General features: G+C 37.9%; 1 protein-coding gene across 3 annotated transcripts in view; it reads left to right on the plus strand.

Annotated features, from left to right (window-relative positions):
• Positions 1-19,677, plus strand: part of LHFPL3 (LHFPL tetraspan subfamily member 3) — a 533,100-nt gene that overhangs the window by 220,581 nt on the left and 292,842 nt on the right. The window lies entirely within an intron of this gene.

Consider the following 19,677-nt stretch of genomic DNA (forward strand, 5'->3'; position numbering starts at 1 on the left):
CATGAACAAGTTTAACTTTTGTCAAGATTAGCACAGAGCTCTGCAGCATTCTCCATTGTCCTCCTCATTACTTTAATCCACAGCTACTTTATTTGAATATGATGAAGCTTATGATGGCAGTGGAATACAGCACTGGGAAAAACAACACACGCACACACACACACGCACACACACCGTAGCTTTGTTCATGATAAGTGTTTAAGAGAACAGAAGCCTCTGCATGATGAAAGTTTTGGCAGGTTATATTGTTCTACAGTTTATCAGCTGATGACTTTTGCTGCCTCCAAGTCACTGCATTTTCCCAAGTGAAGAACCTTTGGCTTAGTGCTAGAAATATACATGCTCCACAGAAATGAAAAGTTATTAAACCAAGACTACAGGGGAATGCCGAGGGATGCTCTGTTTGTAATTCTGGGGAAACAGTTCAGAACACATTTTTTACAACTTAACGAAATTGCTTGAAATCTTGTAGGGGAACACCAGCCTTTTAAAAATCTGGTCCCCAAGGATTTCGTTCATCTTTTAGATCTAGTTGCTGCAAAACACTGATAATATACAAAATCTACTAGGTGTTAAATCTGCATCTACCAGTGACTTGCTGAATTAATAAAATTACCTTAAAGTTAATGTAGTCAGTGAGAAGAGTTTAATGATATTCGAAACCTTCATGGTAATAATTACTGATGAAGAGGGTCAGTCAGTTGAGAATTAACATGGAAAGTGAATAGAATGAAAATCCAAATTAGGATATCAGAACCTGTATAAATTGTGGGGAAGGTGAACCATGAAAATAAAATTCATTTATGTTCATTTGTAAGGAAAAAAATAAAAGAAGGTGTGCTAGAATTTGAACCTAGGGAAATTTTAAGGATTTGGACAGTTTTAATGAGGAAAGAGAAAGAGGTGTTAAGGATGGTTAAGAAAGCAAGTTAGAGAAGATGGAATATTATTTTTTCCTATATCTGCTTCTTTCATTTTTTTTAGGGTGCCAAAACAGCTATTATGATTTTTCTACCACTCCTGCCCACAAGTTTCTTTTTCCTGATGTCATCTGTACACACACCTTTTAATTTTCCACTATATTTTTAAGGGGAGAGGTAACATGGTATATAAATTATCCTTCTCACTCAAAAAATAATTGACTATACAAAGCATTACAATGTAGAAAATGGAGATGAGTTAAAATATATTTTTTTCTAATTCATCTTACCCAGATCCCCTTTCTTTTGGAAAGTTATTGTTTTATTAATGGCATTTACTTTAAATTTTATTTTAAGATTTCTTAAATATTTTAGAATTAGTGTTGTCTACTCATTGCATTTTCATAGAAGGCAGTCACAACAGACGGTGTGTTAACTTTTAAAAATATGGTTGGCTTACTAAACAGATGCAGGTCTTCTATGTCAGTCATATGTTTTATTAAAAAAAAAAAAACCCTCTAGCAGAGCACATTAACCCAATCTATAGGACCCTAACAAGTCAACTGAAGAACTCTGGGAGAAGTCAGTAGGTGTTTTGGGAGCATGTAAAATGTTGAAAAGGCCCTTCTTTCAAGTGTATCCTGTTGAAAGATCATATCCATGTTCTTCTCCAGTTCAGAGGCATAAAATTAAGAGTTTAGTATGCATGAGTGTGAAAAAAAAAGGCAGAACTTGACTCTGTGTGATGTCAAAAATAATAAAGAGGGAAATATTCACTGAATTGTTCATTTACTTATTCTGTTTTTACTGAGCATTTGCCATGTTACAGACACTGTGATATGCTTTTGAGATACAGAAATGAATATGAAAGTATGGTCCTTGCCATCAGGGGAGCCCCTCCCTGGAATGAAGAGATAGCTATGTAAACCAACAAATGTAACAACGTATTTTGAGTGTCATGATAGAAAGATATATAAGCGCATATAGAGAAATGAGGTCAAAGACAGTCTCAGAGTTGAGTCTTACAACTGAGTGAATGTCCAACTACTTAGCAAAAGGAAGAAGGCAAAAGAGACAGGTACAAGAGCCACCATGAAATAGCCCAGTGGTGGAAATTAAAAGTAGCTAAGTTTAGCCAAAGAGTCACATCACTAGGGGGATGACAAGTTGGAGAAATAGGTAGGTTCCAAATTACAAAAACTCTCTTAAACTCTATCAAAGATGTGGATGTTATCTATGAGGTATTTGAGAGTCCTGAAGGTTTTAATCAGGAGTAATAAAATTATATTTGACAGTTACAAAGATTACTCTGGTGGTGGGAAGCAAGACTTAAATATAAGAGAAAATGTTTTAAGATATTTTATTTTTTACTAGAAATTAAACATTCAGCAATTATATCATGAAAGTAATCTGAGTGACGTGCAGGGTGGGTCACACCGCCACAAACTGCAGAAGCCATTCTTCCGGTTGGTTCTGTTGTCTCCATCTACTAGCTTAGAGGCTGCCTCCATTCTTATTGCTTCTCCGCCACTCTGATGAACAAATGCATTCATTTATTCAGTGAGCGCACGTGTGCCAAGTCCTGTGTTGGGCTCTTAAGATTGTGTGACAAAAGTAACTCATGGTCCCTGCTCTCAAAGTGTTCACTGGGCCATCCCCAACTGTCTTTCTGGAGCCAGACATGCTTCTTCAAGAGTCCTAGTCTCATTCCTTCTCATGCAGCCACATCTGACTTTTCTCTCCCCCTTCTCAAAGTCAAACTCATTTGTTGCTCTCACCATCTTCATGTGCCAACTGCAGAGTGAGAAGATACACTAGGAATAGCAACAGTTCCATTTTGAGAATTGCCATGAAGGGAAGAGTGGGAGAGTTGAGTAAGAGGATTCCTAATGGTCCACTGCTGAATCAGAGCCTCATCTACTAGTTTAAATATTTAACGAGGGGACTCTGCATTTCACAAGGTTGCTGTATGAGAACTTGCTAAAAGTTCTTTATATTACTCTGTCGCTGAAGGAATCAAAAACTTCAAATGCCCATTATAAACTTTTAGGTTAATATATTAATTATTATTTTGATAACTAGAAAAACCACCCCCTCAAGCAAATCTCAGAGCACAGACTTTATTAACCATAATTTTAGACTGTTGTTGGACCTGTTATCTGCACCGCATATGTCTAAATTAACACTTAGTGGTGCTACTTCCCCTTGTATGTTCTCAGTTTGTGGAGAACACCTTCAGAAATCCCTTGCCAACTTCCTGGGTCAAGTTGTTCCAGTGGCATGAATTTCTTGGAAATTGATTCTTAACAGTGTGAACATTTCCTGAGAGATTTCAATGCTGCCCTTCATAATAAATTGAAACTATTCTTTGATGATGCTGTAGACCTCATAGCATAGCTTTCAGTAACAAAACTTTTATTCATAACCTTGAAGGCTTCATGATAACCTTGTCAGCTTTGGCAAAGGGCTAAACAGCACATGCTGTTCCATCATTACTTAAACAAATGTTTATTTGAGAGCCTACTGTGTGACAGGCACTGTTTCAAGTGCTGTTTTCGGTACCCTGCTTCTATGTAGTCATTCTCCAGGTCTCTGCCTAAACATCAAGGATGATTTCCCTCAGTCCTCTCAACCAGGTTAGGGCCCGAAAATTCTAGGGAACTGACCCAATTCCAACATGTATGTGGAGGCTTTCCCACACCAACAAGCAATTGTCAGATGCCAGCAAGATTCTGAGACTTCAACTCAATTCTGGCACTTTCTACCCAGAGTTAGAATCAGATTCCACAGGTAAAGGGCTCAGCCCATAAACCCACCCTCTACTTCATACACCAGTCACAAGCCCAAGTTGTTACCTGCACTTCTGACTGACCGGCTGTAAATCAGAGGTCCCCATGACCCCCCTTCTTGAGTTTGATTAATTTGCTCACGGAACTCAGGAAAACATGTTTACTCACTAGATTACCAATTTATTACAAAGGATACTAAAGGGTATAAATCAATAGCCAGATGAAGAAATACAGAGGGCAAAGCCCCAAACAAAAGAGTTTCTGGCCTTGTGGGGCTTGGGTTCCAGCACAGTGGCACGTGGAAGCATTCTGGCTCCTCATTGTGGAAGCTCTCTGATAAAAGGGCTGGGGAGCTGTCCTTCAGGGTTTTATGCAGACTTCATTACACAGTCATGATTGACTAAGTCATTGGCCATTGGCATTTAATTCAACCTCAAGCCTCACTTCCTCCCTCAGAAATCTAGGGATGGACTGAAAGTTCCAGTCCTCTAAGGAGATAGTTAGCTCCTACAGGTAACCAGGCCCTACCCTTGGGTGGGGTCTGGTAGTCACCTCATCATAATAAGAGAAATTCCAAGGGGTTTTGGAGCTGTGAGCCAAGAGCTGTGGATGAAGACCAAATATATATATTTCTTGACCATAATATTGGATCCCTGACAGATGTTCTCATAACCCTGCACAACTCTCCTTAGAGACATTTAGCACTATTAAAATTTTGTAATTACTTCCGTAATTTAAAGGGTGAGAAAAAGCCCAACCTCCTTCACCAGACTATAATCTTTGTGTTGATGGGAATCATTTCTTTTTTTATAGTTACTAATACAGGAACTAGTTAGGACATAAGTAGGAATAAAGAAGTGTAAAAAGTGAAAATGAAACTATATTTGCAGTTAAATGGTATTTATAATATTATAATTACAATATTCCAAATAATAATATTATAAGTAGCGGAGATTCCTGAGGCATGTCATATGACTGTATATTGTGTAAACAATCAAGATTGCTAAATCCCAGGTAAGATGAACTACATTGATAGAACCTGGCATTTTCTAATTGTTTTTGAATGAAGTACTCCCCCCAAATGCCTCTTCCTCTTGCAGAATCTGCTTCAAACATCCATTGCAAACATACATGAAGTTAAGTTCAAACCATGAGGACACTTGTTTATCCAATGGTTCTGCAGATGGTCTGGAGCAAGCCTTTCCTAGGCTCCCCTGCTATTGTAGGCATGAGCTCTAGCCAGTTGCTGTGGCAGTGTCCATACTTCAAATAATTCCTTTAGTTTTATCACATGGGATGCATTCTCCCTAAGACCTTCTCAGAGCTCATAAAGATGTGTTTAGTCGAGAGGTGCCATTTAAGAGCTCCAATCCAAGGTAAACCCACGATGCATTTAAATGCATAAAATTGATTTGTTGAGACAAATCACACAAATCTTCTTCAGGAACAGCAGCATCTTCATGAAGTAGTTTCCTCCATTTATGCTTTAAATCTCAATATGATTGATGGATAGCAACAAGACTGAGTGAGGACTTTTCAGCTCTCTTTGTCCAATGTAAAGTAGAGATAATAGTAATTCTACATCTTTTTTGGATCTTATCAAAGATTAGAAAATTAAAATCACTTTGTTCAGATTTGTTTGTTTGTTTCAAGATAGAATAATGGCATACGAATAACAAAATATAACTAGTGACAGAAAGCTCTTCAGTGTGCTTCATATCTGCCTCAGTAATCATAGGATCTACTGTTGAAGGGTGAAGGTTGCATCGAAATACCTAATAATGCAACTGAAGTTTTACTCTCTTATTCTTAGCCAGCTTTCCTTCTATTAGCATCTGACGTTCATTGCCAGAAGATGAATGGCTAGACCTTTTTGCTCTTTATTGAAGTTACTAATGAACTCTAAATTATTATCTTTGTACATGTCTGTCTTCCTCAAGTAACCATGAGCTCATTGAGAGAATTAGTGACCTTGTCTTGTTCATCTACTTTATCTCCAAACATTGTTCACAACATCTAACACCAATCTGGGTGCTGAATAAATGTTTGTTGAACAACAGGAACTCACAAACACAACTTCTGTTCTTCTCCACTGAAAGCAGCTATAGTCATCTTCCCTCCAAATAAATTTATGCTGTATCTCTAAGTTACATAGCTATGGGATGATAAATGGATGTATAAGATGCCAAAACAATAGTACTTTGCTTAATGGAAGTAACGTTCTTTTATCAATTTGTATATATAGCATGATAAGGCATTTTTTTTTCCTACTTAAAGTTCTTTTGGGATAATTGTGCTTTCTTGTCTTTTGCATACTACTTAATTCAATTCAGTCATTCTTTCTGCTGCATATTCATTAAAGTTGCCTTGAGAGCTAACTATAAAATAAAGTTTTCGTTTCCACTCCTTACATTTCAAGCTTCGATACAACTGAATCATTAAACAATTTAGTTAAGACTTGCCGATGCATCTTTAAATTGATCCCCCTTGATTAAAGCTAGTTTGCAGGCATCTGATAATACAGACATACCAGAAGGAATTAAATGCTTATTATTCTCATTAGATTGTTCAAGTCTACTTTACTTTACTCCACCATATAAATAGACAAATAGAACCTGCCTCAATTGAGATATGTGGTTTAAAAAAAAAAATGTGGTTACTTATTGCATCAATTCAGAGGAAATATAATCTTAAAGTCTGAATAAACTGCACTTTTAAGGAACTAGAATTATCTTTGCCAAAATTCTGACTAGAATTATTCAATCTCAATCAATATATAAAATTGCTTTGTATATTGATAATATTGGCTTCTTATCTTAAATAGGTAAGCATTCTCCCAACTGTATCTATTTATTATTTTTAAGGATAATAAAAAGAAAATTTTATCGTGGCTCCCATTTGAATTATCACAAGTTGAGAATTAGTGACCCAATAAATGAGAGTTATTCCTGTAGCTTTCTACTAGTTTATGTGATTTTAAAACTCATATATATAGAATGAGTATTATCACCATTGATAGTCTATCTCTATCACAGAACTGTTTTATATTTACTTTCTTTTCATTTTTGTTGGAATTAAACTTAGCTTTCAAGTTCCATTTTGGAACTAAATTTTTCTTGTAACCAGCTTCTTGAACTGGCTGTATGGAAGGTAGAAGTAATAGGACAGAGTAATGATATTAGGTGGTACTTGATTGGTCAACAAATCTTCTGTCCTCTCTTTATTGGTAGAGCAGCATTAGACTTTGAGAGTGAAAGAACCTATCATATGTTTTATACATTCCTTTCCTCATTCATTCAACCCATATAGCACCTTTTTTATGCCAGGGACTGTGCACAGCATTGGTGATATGAGGATGAGCTAAACACATACCACTGTCTAATGAGGGAGACATCAGAAATTTAACACCTAGATACAATAAGGAAAGTCTGTGATGCAGACATGCACCAGTGTTAGGGAAACATCACAGAGGGACCTAAATTCATGGCAGCAATGGTGAGAAGGGGACCAGAGACCTGCTTTCTTTCATTTTCCCATCCAATCAACCAAAGTGCCTCTACCAGCCAAATGCCAGCAATGGTTGATGCGAGGCCATTCAATAACCAAGGTCTGGCTAGGCACTAGCTTAAAAGTTTGTAAAAGCCCTAGACCTCTTAAACCCAGGCACCGCCAGATCATCCCTGACGCTACAACTGCAGGCACTAGGGAGCATTTTGGCCCTTTAGTTTCACCTGACCAGGCCTGTTGACTCCAGCCCTAGGCCAGGAGTCTCCTATAAGGACTTAGACCTCTTGCCCTGGGCCAGATGTCTGTGTATGGTAATGCACCTGGCCTTCCTCACCACTCTTTAATGTTGTGTTTATCCCTTAGCACTGTAACCTGGAACACTTCTGACTCGTAGGTAATATTGGGGAGTGAGGGAAAGGAAAATCATCTGAACTCATAGTAGAAGAATTGCTAAGTAAATTTTATCATCATAACATGACTTCGCTATTGAATACTGTCTGTTTACTTTTTGAAAATAAATCCTTCATTCTTTTTATTTGACAAATATTTATTGAAGTATTAAACTCTGTTCTGTGGAAAATATAAACCCTCAGGAGCATAAGGAACTGGCATTAATTCTATATACTTTCTCTATCACCAAGCTGATCTATGACTGAAAGATTTTTGTCATACAGGTTCTAATAGGACCTTCACTATTCAAGTGAGCTGTTACCAAAGTCATTGGAGCCATCATTTTGCCGTTGATGATGGTGATGACAAAAAGCTTGTTTCATAATGCTTTCCACTTTTATAAAACATTTTCTAAACTATTGTCTCATTTTATCTTCACAGTGAAGAAGTAGATAATGCTGATAAAATCCTCTTTTTTACTGATAAAAATTTAGACGCTGACCTAAGAATGACTTAGTCACTTAGCTCATGGTGAAGCCAAGAATTGAGAGTCCCATGCTTGAATGATACTCCGTAACTCATAAGTGGCAGTACTGTTTTTTTGTGTTCATTCTTCAGTGTCCCTATGAGTTAGAGTCCCCACTCTTTTACAGATAAGGAAACTTAGGTACATAGAGGTGATATAGCCACCCAACGTCATGCATATTCACATCAAGCTAAGAGGTATTAGCAGCTACTTTGGATCAGGCACTGTGCTGAGTACATTCACATATAATGTCTTATCTCATCTCCTTACAGCCTGTAAGGTAAGTATCATTATCCATATATGACACAAGTGTAAACCAATTAATCATCCAAATCTCCATTTACTGGTAGTGGAGTCACTTCTTAAACTCTTTTCTAATGTTGTTTCCATTAAACCAGAGGTTCTCAGCCTTTTTCCCATCTCTAATTCATTTATAAGTAGAGTGCATGCTCATTGATACTGTCTCATCTTACACAGCAAAGATTTTTCATAAAGGATTTGTTCCCATAGGAGATATATCAGAATCTGCTGGGAGAAAAAGGAGGTATAAAGAGGGGCACTCAGTAGAGAGGGTAATCTAAATTAACATTCTTCTTCCCTATTGGTGACTAACCTATATCTCTTAACTCTTATAACAATCTTTTTTTAAAAATCCAAATTTATCTCTGTTTTATCCTTTTAACAAAAGGATATTGAGTACCTACATGTGCCACGTATATTCTAGGTCTTGAAGATATAGCAGTGAACAAAATCAATGAGGTTCCTACACTCATGAAGCACAAATTCCAGACAGCAACAAGTTCTCTGAATGAAATTAAACTGGATGATGAGATAGACATAGGAGAGAGGGGCTGCTGGATAGAATGGTCAAGGAAGTCTTCTCTAAAGAGTGGCACTTAGGCCAAACTTGAATGGCAAAAAGCAGGCGGCCATGCAAAGAGCTGGAGTCAGGTCTTGGATATTTTCTTGCCCACAGCAAGCACTGGTACTGCTCTTCCTTATTCCACAAAGGCACCCAGCGTAAACTCCACCTCATGGACTCCCAACTCAAGCCAGAATGCTGAAAGCACCAGCCAGGCCTGATCTTTAGCAACCTTTCTCTATGCCAAAGCCTGAAGCTGGGTCTGGTCCACATGACCTGGAATCACAGACTGTTCCATAGCTCCCAAGTCCATAGGAGTACTCATTCCATCTTCAGCGAAGGTAGAGACCTTCATAGAGACAGCTCCTGACTCACATGATAGTTGAATTTCAAAATATTTGTTATTTCGAAACTGAAAAACATTCACATCAGTCGTTTATTTTTCTATAAGTCTTTGTTAAGGATCTAGATTCTTTTCTTTTCATGTCCTCTGTAAGGAACTCAACATACAAGCAGGAAGCAAGGCAACTAGTGGAACAGGTGGGAACTAGAAGATTCTGGAAAGCACCTTGGCTCATGGTTTCTTGTTTGCCATGTTTATACCCCATGTCCTATAATTTTTATATATAAAGTGACTGGCAACTAGGTTTCTATTCAGTATTGATTACATTGGGAAGCTAAGTGGTCAAGTTCCCCATAATTAAACCTCAAGGACACAGAATCAACGGTGTCTTCAGTATTGTCAGTAGAAGCGTTTCATACAAATTGATCACTGAAATAGATCAGTCTAGGACTTACACTGAATGGGAATCAACTTTCTATTTACAGAAAAGTAAATAATAAACTTTAAAACCTAACCTTAAAGGTTAATCGTGGGATAAAGGAGGCATATGATCCCTGGGAAGATTTTTCAAATTAACATTTCTTTTGCCCCTTCAAAAAATTCTGGAGATATACCCTTTTTGGCAATAGTCATTATACTCAAGTCTGCTACTCTTGGTGTCTGTTGCAAGAAAGAAATTTCTGCAATCTACTGGAAGAGAATTTTTCACAGAGCCAGCCTCTAAATAAATTATAACTTTTAGAAGCTATCAGTGCAGGGTCAAGATTTGCACAACCTTTGCTGATGACCCCAAGTTGGAATTAACATACTCCCACCTTCTACAATACTTGGCATGTCTGTAATGGCATCTCTGTATTATATTGCACTTACCTGTAATTTGTGCAGTCTCTCATCTCTGTGTGAAGACAGACACCTTTGTAGGCTCACAGTGGTGTGTACATAGATGCTGAAGGTTTGTTGAAAAAAAAAAGGTTGTATTCAAACACTTAGATATTTCCTAATATTTTGCATTGATGCATTTGGACAAAATCCTGAATTTCTAAAATAAGCTTCTCAAGTAGGATTTAGACTATAAATCAGTTTATTTATTCTTTCTGCAAGTACTCATTCATGTGTACTCTGTTGATCAGCTTACCCCTCACAGATTTTAAAATACATACACAAAAATAACAGTTATCACTTTTGAAATCTATACACATTCTGATGATTTAATTTTGAGATTTCTGCAATTTGCAGTGCTTAAATATCTCATTTCAATCCACCTAAGATGGCAGAAACTCTGAAATAAGCTTTTCCTGGATAACAGAATAACTGTGTCTGTCACTATGATATGATTTTTTTTTTAACTTTTGGGGAAAGCAAACAGCAGGAAGATCACATTCCTCCAATAATGGATTTTTCCACTCTATTATTCAGCTGTCGAAACTCCTGGGCCATGCAGAGCTAGTTTCAAGACCACTCTACTGACAGATGAAGCTATTAGGACTGCCAGCCTTCAGGGAGCCTGGGAATTGTTTCAGAATGGCCACAAAGGACCATCAGAATTAAATGTACTTTATTGGGGAGAAATTGTTATTTTCCTACTAGAATTTACCAGCTATCTCCTTCATCCTTTAAGGTTCTAAAATGACTCTCAATAAACACAATTCTGTTAATTTCAGCTGTCTATACAAGATATCTATAACTAAATATTCAAATAACCTAGGTTTTGATAGTGTAAATACAACTAACTTTTTTAATCCATAAGAAAAATTCTACACTATCAAAGAAGGTTCTTAAAACTTTGATAGTTCTCATCCGAAATAATGGCTTTTGCTTTGTTTCATAAAGACTATTCCTTAACCTACCTCGCCTTTCTAATAGCATGTCTTTCCAAAGAAGTATCTTCCTACTGATGGAATAAAATAAATGAAAAGTTTCCTCCTATTAAAGCAATTGAGGAAAATGCCCAATTCCCCTGATTTCCAGTGACAGTGATAGGCATGCATATTAATTTTCTTAATGGCTATCTTAGTTGCCTTTGAATTAGTCTTTCAAAATTGCACTCACTCATATTATAATGCTGCAGTAGTACAGACTTATAAGGTAAGAATGCTTGCCAAGAGTAATGAATGAAAAAATACTTTATTAATATTACACACAGACACATACACACACACGGATGTACACACAAAAATTCAAAAGTGTACTCTGATTTGAACAAGCTGACTGTGAAATTATAAATTCACAAACATCAGTAAGTGATAGTGCTTATAAAAGCAATCTTTAATAACATTTTTGGTGATTCAGTTTACAGATAACTTTCAAGAACATTCCTGCAATGTTTAGCACATTGCAGTTGACACAACTACAGAAAAAACACCAGACTTACTTCCATATTAAGAGGGCAGAAAATCCAAGTCCTTTTTAAAGTTGGTCAGAACCAAAATGACAGTTTGTAAAAAAGAAACATCTTTAAAAATATTGAAAAGTTACCACAGATTTTGACAGGCTCTTGCTTTAAAATATAAAGATCATGGTTAGAGTTAACCAAGACAACACATTTATATGACAGAATTTGAAAGCTGATGGGACTGGAAACTTGCAATATCAACCACACCCTATCATCATTATCAATGTTTATTGATTGGATCACTTCAGTATGCCTGGCTCTTGGTGAGACAATAATGAGTGAGATTTGGAAAGAGAAAAACAGACAGAGATTTTGGAAGGCACTATTGCTTTTACTTTTTTTTTTTTCTTTTTTGGCAAATTCATCATTTGGCCATGTCTACAGACAACTCGTTTTGTTGTTTTGAACAGCCTGACAGGTGTCCAGGGCTGATTTGCTTTGACTCTGTATTTGAAATGCTTCATCTTTTGTGAGCTTGGCAAATCACTTATCTTCTTTGAACTTCAGATTTCTATAAAAATGTAAAAAGTGGAAATAATGATAACACCACTCCTGCCTGCTTCAAAGGGTTGGGAGGAAGATCTAGTGAGATCCTATACGATAAGGGCTTTGAAAACCACAAAGCAGTGCACAAATGTATGGTGTCATTCTTACTGTCTCAGAGGAGTTGCCTGTCTGAAACACATCAAGCAATCCTGAAACTGTAACAATGTGCAGTAGTGCGTGTTCAGGTCAGAGTCACTGGTCTGTCTGCAAAAGGCTTTCAAAACTTCCTGTGCGATGTTCCCTCTATAACCATCATCATGAGTAGGTCCAGCAAGAATGAAGATTCAGGGCTTGTTGCAGAAGGTCAGCACCCACCAGGTGCCAAGCCCGACACCAAAGGCACCACGCCTGGCATTTAGAACACCCTCATTTCCTTGAAGTGAGAACCAGTTGTAAAAGATACTGATGCTGTTCTAGACTTTGTGTCAGTACCCTAGGCAGTTCGGACGACACTGGCAGAAATCTAACCTTTAAGCAAATGGGTCCAAATCTAGACATGGTGATTAAGTCAATGCAGTGCAGAGATTAAAAAGGGAATTCTGCTTGATCCACTTATGTTTGCCTCGGTCTTATCATCTGTAAAATGTGAAGATAGTAATAATGCGTATCTAGAGGGGTTGTTTAAAGGATTAAATTAGGTAATCAAGCACTTAGAACAGCGCCTTTAACATAGTAAGCTCTCAACAGAAATTTGCTAGTTTTATGTTTATTATCTTAATTATGATTGAAACTCCTATACCTCCATTTATAATATAAACACAAGCAAGACCCATCTCATGGAAGTAGAGAATTTTTTTTCCAGTAATTGAGATAAGTCTTGAGATACATAACTGTTTTTTATTTTGAAGAAAATAATGTTTAAACAGAATATTCTCTTTGGTTTAAGAAGTTGGACACAATAAGGGGTCGCAGCTTAAATGAATAGGAAGAGGTACAGAATCACTAGTAATGAAAATGGCAAAGAATATAAATACCCAGGAGAACAGTAAAGTACAGTTAAAATGACAATATTGGTATTACACAGTGCCCATAAAACAGCTAAGCATGCAGTTCTTGCCAAGCTTGTTCGCCATCACTTCCTAAATTTGGCTGGTGAGCAAGAAAGACATCTGGAAAAAATAGTTAAAACAAAACAGTGTCTAATTAGTTTTTAAATATTTTAGTTAAAAAGTACACAGTAATTAAATAATGCAATTCTGAGGGGATAAAAGGAAGTGACTATTCCGGGAAGACACAGTATTACATTCTCAGACATTGCCAGTGGAGATATTTGGGGCTTGTGAGGGAAGCATAATTATTTCTTCTTTAATTTTTCATAAAACTATTCAAACTAACAAAAATACTAAAAATAATATAAGACACCTTTTTCCCACCACTAAGGTTAAATACACATCAACATTTTGCCTTAGTCTTTTCACAGAGTTATTGCTAAAAACCAAAATTATATCCAATTATTGTGTTATCTGTTCCCCCATTCTAGTGTTGATTATAGCTGGCTATGTTTCTATTTTCTGTGACTACAGATATAATACAATAAATTGAAATTTGGGACTTTGGATTCTGAGTTGTTAAAAAATCCTCCCTATATCTTGGATCTTCTGAGAGACTCACTGGGAATCTGATTGAATTAGTCAGGTTTTTTTTAATAGATTAAAGCAAGGCCAATCCTCTACATTAGGTGGTATGATTTAAAGCAGCAGTCCCTAACCTTTTTGGTATCAGAGACTGGTTCTCCTATGAGAATATAATGCCTGATGATTGGAAGTGGAGGCGGTGATGCTAGCACTGGGGAGCGGCTGCAAATACAGATGAAGCTTCACTCATTGGCCTTCCGCTCACCTCCTGCTATGCAGCCCATTTTCTAACAAGCCACAGACCGGTACCGGTCCAGGGCCTGGGGATTGGGGACCCCTGATTTAAATTACCTTAGATATCCTACATATTTAAAAATGTTTTTCTCATCAACTTGCCAATTTCTCTATTGGTCAATTGAATTATAATCACAACTCACTCCTATAGGGTCCGTATTAGTTTGGATTCTCCAGAGAGATAGAACCTATGTATGTGTATACCTACATACCTACATATAGAGATTTACTATATGGAATTCACCACTGTCCTTCAGGGATGTTCCAGAAATGGGCTATAGTGCTGCAGGTGTCTCTTTTCAGATGACACCTGCCTATCAATGAAGAGCCATCTCTAAACCAGGTCTAACTCTTCTGTTCCTCTGTCACCTGATCATAGGGAACTTTTCATGAGGTCATAGGTGCAGGCTGGGACAAAGAAGGCAGTGAAGCAGGTATGGGTACCATGCATATTTGGGCCATTTCATGTAACTGACTTGTGCTTTCAGGGCCTGCTCAAACCTAATCACATGTATGCCACTTACATTTGATGATGGAGTGCTGCTGTGCATGCCAAAATTTATGACTTGGTGAATCAGATAACACCCAATTCATGATGAGCAGCTCAGGTTGCACGGTGACATGGTGACCCATGGTTCAGCCTCTACTAGGCCCAATAGTGAGCCATGAGCTGTTACTGAAAAGAGTAGTTATCTGTGGAGAATGATAGGGTTTCACTTCAAAATCCTAAGGCCCTGCTCTATAGTTCTCCTGTAGGAGCCTGCTAAAAGATCCAAATAGTATCTCTCTCTGCCAGACACTTCAAGCACCATTGGATCTTCTGGATCATATAACCAAATGGGAAAGCAGCTTGCACAGCAGCCTGGACCTGTTGCAGAGCCTTCTCTTGTTCTCAGCCCCATTCAAAACAAGCAGTTTTTCGGGTCACTCAGTAAATGAGCTATAGTTGACCTAAATGAGGAATATGTTGCTTCAGTTATAGAGGAAGCCAAATACAGCAACTTATCCTTTACTTTGAAAGGTGAAAAGACACCCAAGCATGCCTGTTTTCATTGGACTCCTAGAAATCTCACTAAGGTAGATAGAAGGCCTCTAAATTTTTGTCAGATTTCTTTCTCACCTTCTGACATACAAAGGTCTTAGTAATAAGTCTAGAGTGGTTTGTACCTCTTGCTCACTACATCCAAGCAGCATAATTTCATCAATGTAATGGACCAATGTGCTATCTCATGGAAGAAAAAGGCAATTAGAACCCCAGAAACTAAATTATGACATAGGGCTGGAGAGGTGATATACATCTGAAGTAGGACAGTGACGGTTTATTGCTGGCCTTGCCAGGTGAAAGCAAACTGCTTTTGGTGGTCTTTACTAACAGATATCAGGGGGGAAAAAAAGCATTTGCCATATCAAGATTTTCATACCAGGTCCCAGGGAATGTGTTAATTTACTCAAGCAATGAAACCAAATCTGGTACAGCAACTGTGGTTGGAGTCACCACCTGGTTAAGTTTACAATAATCCAATGCCATTTTCCAAGGTCCTTCTGTCTTCTGCACAGGCCATATAGGCCAGTTGACTAGGGATGTGACGGAAATCACCACTCCTTCATCTTTCAAATCTTTGTTGGTGGCACTAATCCTTTAGTACCTCAAAAAATTCAATGTTGCTTTTGGTTTACTATTTTCCTAGATAGAGGCAGTACTAGTGGCTGTCACTTAGCCTTTTCCACCATCATATCCCTAATTCCACTAGTCAGGAAATCAATGTGGGGATTCTGCCAGTTGTTGAGTATATCTATTCCAATTATGCGTCTGGAACTGGGGAAATAACCACAGGATGGAACTGGGGACCCACTGGCTCCATGTGAGACAATCCTGAGTTAAAAACCCATTGATCACCTGATTGCCATAAGCTCCTACTCTGACGTATGGACCACAATGACATTTTGGAGCTTCTAAAATTAGTGTCAGTTCCGAACCAGTGTCTAGTAGCCCCTGGAAAGATTGTCCTCTCCCCCCGCCAATGCACAGCTACTCTGGTAAGAGGCCGTAGGTCCCTTTGGGGAAGGCTGAAAAAAAGATTTATAATATAGATTTCTGGCAGTGTGCCAGGGTACTTACTCAAGGGGCCCAGCCTCCCCTTCATTTAAGAGGTTCTGACTCTGTTAACCCACTCAAATCTGGGAACTGATTGAGATGCCATCATTCTATTTTTAAGATTTCAGTTGGATTTTTGTTCATTTGACCTAGAACTTTTCTGCTTATACAGATCAAGGATTTAGTAGGCTTCCTATCTATTTCACTTCTAAGAACACCATGAACAACTAGCCAACACCATAGGTTTGCGGAATCGGATTGACCCTGTTGCCCTGTAACAGTAACCACACCCACTTTGCCTTTGGCAGTCTAATGCTGCCACTGGGCCTCTGCCACCCTGGAATCTAATTACTCCCACTGCAGTTAGGTTCAATTCAGTGACTGCAGTCCCCACTGTAATGTGTGGCCTACATGGAAGAGCAATCACAAGACTCTTCGAGGATGCTGGGGCTCCTCCTTACAAATTTATTTCTCACAGTAGTAGTGAAGGATATGTCTTCTGGACCCTCCCAGGGTGGGTGAGTAAGTCTTAAATGACAATAGGTCTTAAATGACAGCTGTGGGTTGGGGAGGCTGTTTTCACTGGGGTAGAGAGGCCTCTTTCACTGCCAAAGAAGACACATCAGAATTTAGGGGCCCAATGTCCCCAGCTTCATCAGAGTCTTCCCAAACATTCTCATTCCAACTTACAGAATCCTATTCTTTCCCAGTCAATGCCCTCATTTTTTATATTAGGTTGAGAGTTCAACTTGCATTGTAATTCAGCCAATTGAAGAAGGAGATTCTGCATTTGATTTTCAGCAATCTCAGCCCTGGGGATACAGGAGAAAAGGGTCCCCTTTGGGGCATAGAAGCTTCCAGTCATTCATGTAGCACTTGAGCTGAGAATTTGAATTCTTGAGTTCATCTTTTTCTCACACAACTTTGTCAAGAGACATTAGGAGCAACCTCATCCTTGTTAGATTTCTAAAATTGTTCAGAGCTATCACATACAGAATTACTTAACTTCTTCTTCTAAGTGGTTTGACTAGAGGTACTAATGGAGATATTTTGCAGACTCCTGTTGTCAGATCATACCATGGACTATCAGTACTTTCTTTACTACTAGAATATTTATTAACATCTTTAAATCTAATCAGCTTAAGGAGCTAATTCCAGAAACCCCTGAAGAATTTTAAAAAACATCCTTAAAAATCTATTCTCTAGAGAAACAAAACTAATAATGTATGTGTATATAGCTATACATTATTATATGTATAGTTTATTATGATAAACTATATATATGTATATATGTATAGTTTATTATAAGGAACTAGCTCACACAATTATGGAGGCTGAGAAGTATAAGATCTGCAGTTGGCAAGCTGGTGGCTCAGAAGAGTCGACGATATAGTTCCAGTCCAAGGAACTATAGAACCAAGGGCCTGAGATGCAGAAGAGCCAATGATGTAAGTTCCAGTCTGAGTCTAAGTTCCAAAGCAGGAGACGGCTGATGTTCCAGCTCAAAGACAGTCAGACCAAGAGAGAATTATTTTATTCAGTCTTTTATTTTACAAGGGCTTTCAATGATTGGATGAAACCCATTCATATTGAAAAAGACAATCTGCTTCATTCAGTTTACCAATTCAAATGTTAATCTCATCCAGAAACGCCATTACAAACATACCTAGAACTAATGTTTAACCAAATAGTTGGGCACCACATGACCCAGTCAAGTTGACAGATAAAATTAACCATCACAAGGTGGACGAGAAAAAGTAAAGCAGCTTTCTCAAACACAAACTCAGCTTAAATACCCAGCTTCTGGTTGTGTGGAACAATCTACTAGCCATCTTTTTATTTGAGCAGTAGCGTAAATCAGTTGAGTCCTGTGAAGAAATGAGATGCTGGACTGATAATTTTAAAATGCAGTGAGACAGGAAGGTTGAAAAAACAAAGCAGCTCTGAGACATCTGGACCAGGAAAGGCAGATGTAGACTGATAAGGACGTTGGGATAGACTCTGGGATGGTGATGATAAGTGGTGGTGGTGGTGGTGGTGGTGGTGGTGGTAGTGGCGATGAGAGCAGATAAAATTTATTATTAAACAATCATAATGAATTAAGCAGGTACCATGATAACACTAACTTTATTTAATCATCAGAGCAATCATATGAGGCATGCACTGTTATTGTCCCCAGTTTACAAATAAGACAACTGGGACTTCTGGAGTTTATATCCAAAGTCACAGGTTAATGCTCAGATACAGAGCTGGAATTCCAACCCACTATGTGAAACTACTGGGAGGGGATCCTAATGTCATGCAATAAAGACTGCACGGGGAGGGGTCAAGGCAAGAAAAACACCATGGCACACATCATGCACTGCATAGTTTTGCCGTAGCTAATTAGAGGATGTGTTTATCAGAATACTTGAAAGCGTCTAAATCAAAGGGTAAACAAGGCAGACTAATCTCCGATGTTTAGCTCAACTCAGAGAAGTTGGCAATAAGGATAGTTGATGCAGCAAAAGAAGAAAAGGGAAAGGCAAAAAAGAAATAGACTCATCTTTGCTCCATCTTTTCATTCCCAAAGTTGTAATTAATTATAGCGGAGAAAAAAAGAAACAGGGATCAAAAATTAGTTGATTAAAAGGCAGAAAATATTAAAAGAAATTCAGTTGGATTATGTAGGAAGAACAATAGAGTAAGGTTAGTTACAAATATAACAATTAAATCCCAGTTTAGGTTATTTGAAAAAAAGAAGATAGTATAGAGGTACTGTGCTTTGTATAATAGATAATGCAGTCCTGGGCTGCCTTATACACTTGAGGCTGATGTGTAGGCTCTTAGGAAGCCTATCACCCACTTCTGACATCTAGCTTCTGACACAGAAATTTGCCCAGAGTAAAATTAATCAATAAAATATTGTCATTCTCCAACATTGAATTGTATGATTATCACAACTACTTTTCCATTGATAGACAACAGTCTAATTTTTTTCCTCCTTTGGAGTTATGTGGTATGTGAAACATTAGGGAGCTTAATTGCTTAAGTATGTTTGAAAATTTGAGACCAGAGTTTGAGAATATAGACTGCTTAGTATACTGGATTTTCAATCTCAACTTCTCTACCTATAAGCTCTAGGACTTTAAACATGTTATTTAAACCCTCTGACCCTCAGTTTCCACTTTCATAAACTCATGCTGATTATAGTCACCTCCCAGGTTGCTGAGGACCTGTATTATCCTGAGTCCAGTATTATCCTGATGCCTCAATAAATAGTGATAATGGATAGATGGATGGATGGATGGATGGATTGATGGATGGATGGATGGATGGATGGATGGCCAAGAAGCAAAACAAAACAGTGAATACCTCAAAAAGAAATGTGGACTTACAAACACCCAAAGTTTAGAATAGAGAGTCCTATGAATTTTTAGAGGGTACCACCACCTCTCTA

This window comes from Pteropus medius, unplaced genomic scaffold (assembly GCF_902729225.1).
Source record: "Pteropus medius unplaced genomic scaffold, Ma_sr-lr_union100, whole genome shotgun sequence".
NCBI classification, from domain to species: domain Eukaryota; kingdom Metazoa; phylum Chordata; class Mammalia; order Chiroptera; family Pteropodidae; genus Pteropus; species Pteropus medius.